This window comes from Rhipicephalus sanguineus, chromosome 10 (genome assembly GCF_013339695.2).
Source record: "Rhipicephalus sanguineus isolate Rsan-2018 chromosome 10, BIME_Rsan_1.4, whole genome shotgun sequence".
NCBI classification, from domain to species: domain Eukaryota; kingdom Metazoa; phylum Arthropoda; class Arachnida; order Ixodida; family Ixodidae; genus Rhipicephalus; species Rhipicephalus sanguineus.
This window is the reverse complement of record NC_051185.1, coordinates 111,261,297-111,270,365: the sequence shown is the minus strand read 5'-3', so window position 1 is coordinate 111,270,365 and position 9,069 is coordinate 111,261,297. Positions and strand designations below refer to the sequence as shown.

The 9,069-nt window shown below is 50.3% G+C and overlaps 1 pseudogene; it reads right to left on the bottom strand.

Moving 5' to 3' along the window:
• Window positions 1–2,909: 2,909 nt before the first annotated feature.
• Window positions 2,910–7,932, bottom strand: LOC119406656 (uncharacterized; annotated as a pseudogene).
• Between the last annotated feature and the right edge of the window lie 1,137 nt (window positions 7,933–9,069).

The window sequence follows — 9,069 nt, the reverse complement described above, 5'->3', positions numbered from 1 at the left end:
TCAACCAAGTAAACAAATTACCTTTAACTCCACCCCGTTAGATATTGTTCCTACGTTTAGAAGTTTGGGTGTCCTGTTTAACGAATCGACGTCCTGGAACGACCACGTTAGTCACGTCATCTCCAAGTTATCTCAAGTAATTGGTGTCCTTTTCCGAAATCAACATGTTCTTCCCTCAAGCACCATGAAGCTGTTATATCATTCGCTTTTTGAGTCGCGACTTAATTACTGCCACCTTATTTGGGGTAAGACATCGGAAAACTTAAAAAAGTTATATATTCTAAAAAAAACTTATTAGGATTATTGCAAATGTCCCTAGACTACAGCATAGTAAAGAGCTTTTTCATAAATATAAAGTGCTTCCGGTTAAAAGATTATGTGATTATCGTTTATCTGTAGCCTTCAAACGCGAAATAACCCAAAACACATCGTTTTTGCGACAGGTTTCTAATTTGTCAAAACGAGAACGCGACTTCAATATTATTGAAAATATTTTGGGCCAAATGAAAACGGCACTCGCATCCAAGCCCCTCCATGGAATGTTAAGGGACAGCCTTTGGAGAGCAGTCCACGCTGAATGGGAACGCCTTAAGCTGGATGCCACCCTTGTGGATTCGTTATACAGTTCCCTGCCACGTAGGATGGCTGCCGCGATTGCCTCCGGGGGAGATGCAACCAGGTACTAAAATTCGCCTTCGTCATCGGTTCGGACATTGCACCCTGCTGCCTCGATTGTCTCCGAAAGGAAGGAGACCATCATCTAAGCTTCATTTGCAGCCGTGCTCTTGGCTTCATCGTATATATAATAAATCTGAAGCGCAGATTTATCAATATCTCTTGTTTGTCGTGCGATATTTTTACTTCCTTAGCATGCCAATTCTGAAACCCACCCTCTGTGATCAAAGGGGACCTTTAGAAGTAAAAGGCGCAGTTAATATTTTACGTGTACAGCATGCCTGCGCGCTTTCATAACTGATTTAGAATAGTATCTATTGACGCGCCATTGCTACAGGGTTTGTGTATTCCAAAGCACGCGCGCAATCTAGGTTTCGCCGCTCGAGGCGAAGTGGGAGGCACCGTAGCAGACGACGTGCAGCTAACTCCGCCTGTGGCGCTGATTGCGCTTGCGCCGCAATAGTTCGCACGGCGCGCGTCGTGGCGCTCCGCGGAGCGCGGTCACCCGCTCCGTGTTCCCTCTACCAGTGGCCGCGACTGTACATTTAACCTTGAAGTGTGGCTTCGCGGCAGTGCAGATTTCGCCTGGATGAGTTGTTTCATGGCACAGCAACCGGACGCTGCAGTGAAACGACCTTTACAGGGGGTTATGTGCGGTCAAATGTATACATATATTCGTTCATTTCGAATACTTCGAAATTTCGAATAATCTAAATTCGTATCGAAGCGAATTCGAATACTGTAATATTCGTTCGAATATTCTAAACGCCCGAATATTCGCCCGTCCCTACTAGAATGGTAATGTAACCGTTTTCGAAACAGCCCGAGAATTCCTCAACATTTTACTTGAAACAAATATTACTAGCTTTACCAAAGGAAAAAAACAGTTACTGCTAACCGACAAAAAGAAAATACGAAATTTTGTAAACTGAGTCAAGCTCGTATACAGCAGTTATAGAGTCTTAGAAATATTTTGTAACAGCAGGTTGTAATGAAGGGGCGATTTAGTATTCAAGGTGGCACTTTGTAAACAGCTTTTACAGGGACCGACACCTGCCCAGAACATGAAATGAGATGACTTCAGTGATGGAAAGATTGTCCGTCCCATTGACTCAAACGAACCCGGTTTTTTTTCGTGAGAGGTGGATTTATATTTTTGTTTCTTAATTGAAAGTCGCGAAAAATGACATGTGGCGTCTCTGGAGGCAAAAACATGAACGATCCGATGTACCCGGCCAAGTGACCGTTTATTGCTGTACGCGGTCGACGATTGTTTTGATAGTATTGAAATGTTGTTAGTTTCTTTATATTAAAAGGTATTAATCCATAAAAATGTACATATAGGCCTGCGTAAGTAGTATGCAATGAAGTGGTTGTGCCTTCGCGTGACGTAATGATCCCATGCTCGTCAGCGCGTCTTGAGCAACTTTTCAGAGTGCTCATGCAACCGTGCACGCAGTTTCCAGGTCGCTAAGGTATTGGAGCGACATAGTATTGCTGCCTACTCTTCGTCTCAGAAATGACGCGCGCTGCCACTCTGCGCGGCCGCGCATATGCGTAGTGACGTTTTCGATGACTTGGCTTGGCTCGTGTATCGAGAGAGTAACGACGCTGGGACAAGCCACCCATGACAAACGCGCAGGCAACCTTGGACGCATGCGCACACAACGCGGTGCAAATACAGAGACAGGTGTATAATGACACATCTCATTGTAACAGCTTGTTATTTTCAAAAATAGTTGAAAAGCTCTAAATAAAGGTGGTGAATCATAGTTACAGAAACTCCTACGAAAGAAGGACAACGATAGCTTTCACAAATCGCGAGAAGGGCTGGCGGCATCGCTACCAATTCTCAGCGTTGCTGTAGGAGAGGTACGTCCGTGTTTAGAGCCTTTCAGCTCGAAAAATACTGCTTGTAAAATAACTACGTGCTTTTGGGATTAACTAATGCAGCTACAAACACTGCGAAGGGTGAGCTTTCTGTCGCGCCCGTAAAAAATTGGTTCGAGAAAAATCAGTTGTCGGTCGCTTTAAATAAAACTGATACATAAATATTAAACAATATTGATGATTCAACATCATCATGAATGCCATGATGAAGATAGTGGATTATGACCCCGTCTCTTCTGCGACACCGGAAGAAGAAGGACAAAACTTTATTTGCGAAGACTTCGTTGCCTCGAAAACAAGGCAACGCTGTGTGGTCGGGCCCCTATTACATGGCACCACTGGCCCTACTCCATCCTTTCGGCCCTCCGGACCAGCCTGAGCTGGTCCCCGAGGGCAGGGCTGGACAGCAATGCCTCCCACCTCAATCTGGTGTTATCCACCTCTTGCTCTTCGGTATGAGCCGTGCATTCCCATGCGATGTGGTAGAGCTTCGGTGTGCTCCCACACCATGGGCATATGTCTTTGTATGCTGTGGGGTAGTACACATGTAATCTATGAATGTTTGTATATGTGTCCGTTTGGAGCCTACGTAACGCCGCAGAATCCATGGCTGAAAGGTTCTTGTGCGGTGCTGGGTAGAGCCTCCTCAAATCCCTATAATATTGCAGGGCCACTTTGTAACTAGGTTCGATGGGTGTCGGGTCCTCCACGATGTTGCTGTCGGCAGCTCGGTAATTAGTGAAACCTCGAGCCGCCTCATCTGCATAGAGGTTTCCAGTAACACCCTCGTGTCTCGGGGCCCAAGTTATTGTTTGGGTATAGCTACTGTCCAGTTCTCTGCTGCTTTCGGTAAGTATCCGGTGTGCCTTGGCGCTGACTTTTCCTTTCTGATAATTTCAGCATGCGGCCTGAGAGTCTGTGATAATTGAGTTAGTGGAGCGTTGCGCTCCATACCTTCTCGGAGTTTCAAGCAAAAACGCCTTCATCCTGCAATCAGTATAACGTCGATACTCCCTTAAAACCTTGGGCTTCATGGTGATTCGATTATTAAAACAAGAAAAATACCCCTCTTTGTTACAAAGTTCCTTTGAGGTTTTTTCATTGGTGCTTATTATTCGAAAAATGTTTGGTATTTCTAATCCGCACTATTCGGTTTCGGTTATTCGAAATTTTCGAATATTCGCACACCCCTAGCGATGCTCTCACTTCCCAGCTTGAGGTCTGCAACCTCGGCCATGTTGCCTGTAAAAGGACAACCTCGGTTTTCTTGGCGTTTAAGCGTAGACCCAGATTTGTCATCTCTGCAGCACAGATGTCCAGGAGAGCCTGCAGTACTTGGCCAGTCCGTGCTGTATATGCATACATGCACTCTATAATGAACAGGATAGAGATTGGTTGGGCAACCTGTTCCATTCTGCCCCTGTGCGTCTTTGTCGCCTTCCTTCCGCTGTCCAGTGTGTGCCAGAGAACTGCGGTGCCGCTCTTCGACATTTGGCCTCACTACAGACCTGACAAAGAAAAGAAACGACAGATCATTTCAGCTGTGAGCCTCTTTTCTTGAGGCGTGACACAAAGTTATTACTTTTTTGCTTATCGAGACTGAAGCTCGGACGGGAGGTGCTTACTCGCCAGGTATTCTCTCCATGACCGCTCGGTAACTGTGAATGGTTTGTTGAACTCGCCCAGTGGCTCCTTGCCTAGCTCGCTGCCAGCCCTTTGCACCCACACCGTCACCGATGTTGTAAGCAGGAGCCAAGGAGTTTGAGTTTTTTTTAAACCTCCTTGGTAGGAGCCAAGAGGAGCCTGGTCTACGATGGTGGTCATAGTAGCACTTTTTTTACAGCGAAAGCTGTTATGGGATCACAACAGCCAATTATGGTGGCGTAGTTGTCCGCCACCGGTGTCCGTAGAGAAAAAGAAGTCCCAGATCTTGTCGAAATGGAAGTAAAACAATATTAGCGGTTGGGCGCAAAATGTGCACTTGTCTCGAACCGGCACAGCATGAAGTGCATCAGCCGAACGTGGTTTGCGCAGACACGGATGCCCCCGCGTTGGCAGCTGCGATCCTAGAGCGGCAGCTCCGGTCCCTGTAGGAAACTGGGCGGAGTTTTGTGACCAGAAAAACAATGAGACTTGCTGTGTACTGCTCGCGCCATGTGACTGGAAGGTTCTTTCAAACACGTTTATTGTCACAGCCGCGCAAAAGGCAGCAGTCGGGCAAACGCTTGCAGAAAGCAACGTGGCGCCCACCTCTGCTCGGTCACACGGGGTCGCTACAGGGACACCACCTGTCGGCTACACAACAGTCGCTTTGTACTTCAGAGGAAATCATTAAGGTAAGCTCGTCCTCTGACATGGCGAGAAGAACTACAGGAACCCGTTTGGTCTGTGTTGACGCGAGAGTCTCGCGGCCTGGAGGAGTCGCTGGCCTGTGGTTGCTCAGCAGGCTCGGAGTCCTCGGACCAGGAACAGCATTTGGTTGACGTGTCGCCGCAGGTCCCGGCCGTCAGGTGTGTTAACCCGGTATGACAACGGCCCCACCACCACAGCAACAACTGCGGAACACAGCGTGGTCCAGAAGCGTATATAGTTTCGCACATACACAGCGTCCCCGAAAAAAAAAAACTGCGTGCTGGCCCATGCTCTTCTTCAGTGCAGGCGGTCTGCTCATGGTCGTCTCTCATCCTGTCTGGGTGCAGTCTGTGCAGAAGTGCCTTGAGACGGTGATTGAAAAGTAGCTCTGCAGGGCTCTTTCCCGCATGGAGTGACATGCTGCTGGAGCCGGAAACTCGTTAGACGTCGGTCCCAGTCGCCCTGGATGATTCGCCTCAGAGAGTCCTTAGTTGTTCTGACCATGCGCTCTGCCTGCCCATTGGTCGCTGGATGACAAGGGGCAGATGTCACGTCGTGGGATTAGCCGGGTGCGCGATTAATCGAGTTTTGCTGGACCCAATAAACGTTTATTCACTCACTCATGTCACGTGGCGAATGAGGCCGCTTGCTAAGAACTGTCGAAACTCCTCAGACACGAACTGTGCTGCATTGTCCGAAACAATATAGTCAGGTAGTACGTGAATCTCAAAAAGGCGACGCAGACACATTATGACAGTGGCACTGGTCATGGATGACCCTGGAATCACCTCCAGTCACTTGGAGAAAGAGTCCACGGCAATGAAGAAGACTTGCTCCTGAAATGGCCCAGCGAAGTCTAAGTGAAGACGTGACCAAGGTGTCATCGTTCTCTCCCAGTGGTGCACAGGGGCCCGGGGGGGGGGATCTGGTGTTGATGCCTGGCATGTGCTGCACATTGTGCTAAATGCCAGTGTCCTTCTTAGGCCACCGGACATAACTGCGGCAGAGGACCTTCGTACGGACAATCCCTGGATGTACACTATGCAGTGCCTCTAGCGTCTGAGCTCAAGCCTCAGTGGGGATCACAACTCTGTTATCTCAAAGGACACACCTTTTGTAGACTGAGATCTCATGCTGTCTCTGCTCATAGGCCTGAAACTCGCCACCCAGACGCTCTGATCAAGGCCAACCGCCAATTGCCCAGCTGAGAACACGAGGCAGCACAGGGTCTCGCCGCGTCAAAGCAGCAATGTCTGTGGCCTGCAGAGGAGGCTTCGTAGTCAATTCCAGCATGAAGACCTCGAGTAATGGTGGCGGTGCACAGACAGTCGCAGGCAGTCTGCTGAGCGCATCGGCATTGGCAACCTCCTTCCTCAAACAATGGACCAGTGTGCAATTGTATGCATTCAAGAGGAGCATTCGAGGGGACAGGATGGGCGGGGTCACCTTGGCAGGCGCAAAGACTCCCAGGAAAGGCTTGTGATCTGTCACGATCACAAATTCGTTACCGTAGAGATAATCATGAAATTTCTTCACTCTCTACACTATGACCAGCTCCTCACGATCGATCTGTGTATAGTTACGCTCCGGCTCCGATAGTGTGCGTGAGTAGAATGCAATGGGCACCTCTCTGAAGTCTTCTAGCCTGTGGCTAAGCACTGCCCCAATGCCCACAGGGCATTGTCAGGAACATAGGCTTGGTTGGGTCGTAGTGAGTCAGAACTGTGTCTGTGGAGAGGAGGTTCTTCAGCGCATCAAATGCCTTTTCCTGCCTCGTTCCCCAGGCCCGCACTGCCTTTGCGTCTAGAAGACGGTGGAGGGGCTCCGCAACTCTGGCCTTCCCTTCAAAAAACTGTGGTAGAAATTGAGCAAGCAGAGGAACGCCTGCAGCTCTTGCTTGTTTTTAGGAGAAGGTGCCTCGTGGATTGCGGCAACCGTCGAATCTGTGGGAGGAATACCTGCAGCACTCACACGAAAACCCAGAAAGTCGACCACCGGCACATTGATTACACATTTTTCTCTCTTGACCCGGAGGCCTGCATCCTTGAAACGCTGAAGCACCTCGCGAAATCGAGATACAAGCTCCTGTTGTGTAGCAGCAGCGATGAGAACATCATCAAAGTATGGCACTACTCCGGGAATGTTCTTGAGGCCATCCATTAGCATGTGGAAAATTCCGGGAGCACTACTTACCCCGTACTGCAGCCTCCTTACCTTGTATGCCCCACGACGTGTGGCGAATGTCTGAGCATCAGCCGACGCTTCATCAAGTGACAGTTGTTGGTAGGCCTGTGCAAGGTCTAATTTCGCAAAGCACATCCCCCCGGACAAGGACGACAGCAACTGATTCACAGCGGGAATCGGGTACGGGGGCCGCTTCAGAGCATTGTTGAGTGTGAACTTGGAGTCCCCGCATATCCTAACATCACCATAGCTCTTGAGTACGGTCTCTATGGGCGTCTCCCGCTTTGGCTGTGTCACAGGCTCCAGCACTCCCTGCTGAACGGGGCGGTCCAACGCCACTTTCGGTTGTACTGCAAAAGGTGCTCTTCGTGCTTTGAGGCGCACTGGTTGAATGCTGGAGACACGGTGCAGGGAGACTGGTGGGCCCACATAGTTCCTGAGGCCCTCTTCAAAAACTTCAATGAACTCTGAGAGCACAGTGTCGACCGTAAACTTCTCGATCTGGGAGACACCTGTGACTACAATACCCAGTGGTCGAAACCAGTCAACTCACAGCAGGTTGGTGCGGGTACCCCTTGCTACCAGTACCCTCAGCGGTCCCACACACTCACTGTACTCTACATGCACATAGCAGGTCCCCACAACATCTACTGGGCTCAGCTGATAACCGACCGCTGTCGAAGAGAAGTCAGTCAGTGTCAGCTCTGCTTTGCACTTCTGGAGACGGCGGAATGTCTCTTCGGTGAGGATCGAGAAATCGAATCCGGAGTTCACCTCCATTTCGCAAATCTGGCCCTCAATAGCAACCTTTGCTCGTAGCTTGCGAAGCATCGGTAATGCTTCTGCACTGACGTTGTTGCTGTAGTAGCACTCGTCAGAAGGCAACGCGGTTACGTTGTATGCCGCTCCGGAATTCCGTTGCTGTCGAGGCGGCAGGTTTCACTGCTGGCCACTTGAGCCGCCGGCGCGGCAGACTCGTTCGATGTGGCCGGTTTTCTTGCATGCCCTGCACTGCGCGTTCTTCAAACGGCAGTCGGCGCGGAGATGCGCACCACTGCATCCGTAGCAGGTGCCGTAGCTCGTAGCCGGCCGGTCCGTCTGCCCGAGTGCGGCCGGTTGCTGACGTTTCACTTGGTTTGTCGCGTCAACGGTCGCGACAGGGTCATTTTCTCCAGACTGTCGGGCAACTTTAGTGCTTTTCGCGGCCGCCTCTGCCGCCAGAGCCTCCTCCTGGGCCACGGCAAAAGTCAGCTGCTTCTTTGCGAACAGTCGGTTCTGCAGGTGTTCGTCGCGGAGTCCGCACACGAGACCATCCCTGAGAATTTCTTCGAGGTTGGGGAAATTGCAGTGCTGGGCCAGGCGCCGGAGCTCAGCGATGAAAGAAGATACTGTCTCCTCCGGGGCTTGGTTCCGCTTGTAAAATGTATTTCTGCGGACTATTTCCGATGGCTGCGCTGAATAATGAGCATTGAGCACCTCGAACACCTCGTCAAGTGTTTTGGATTGTGGCGTCACCGGGGCCACGAGTGATTGCAGGAACTCAAACGTGTCCGCGCCTCACACACTGAATAACACTGCCAGTCGACGCTTCTCTCCCGCCACTGTATTTGCATCCAAGAAGTTGAACCTCGATACGTACGAATCCCACGCCGGCGTGGACGTATCAAAAGGCTCGGTCAGCTAGGCCTAGCGTGGAAGTCATTGTCCCGATGAACTTACACTATGTCTGAACGTAAGCACTTGCCGATACTCTCGTTGCCACTGCTGTGTACTGCTGGCATTGTTGCCTAAGTGACAGTGATTATTGTCACAGCCGCGCAAAAGGCGGCAGTCGGGCCTGCAGAAAGCAACGTGGCGCCCACGTCTGTTCGGTCACAGGGGGTCGCTACAGGGACACCACCTGGCGGGTACACAACAAGACAGGATATTAAGGCATGGAAATCTGAGGTAGTTAGATTTCAGGCAGTG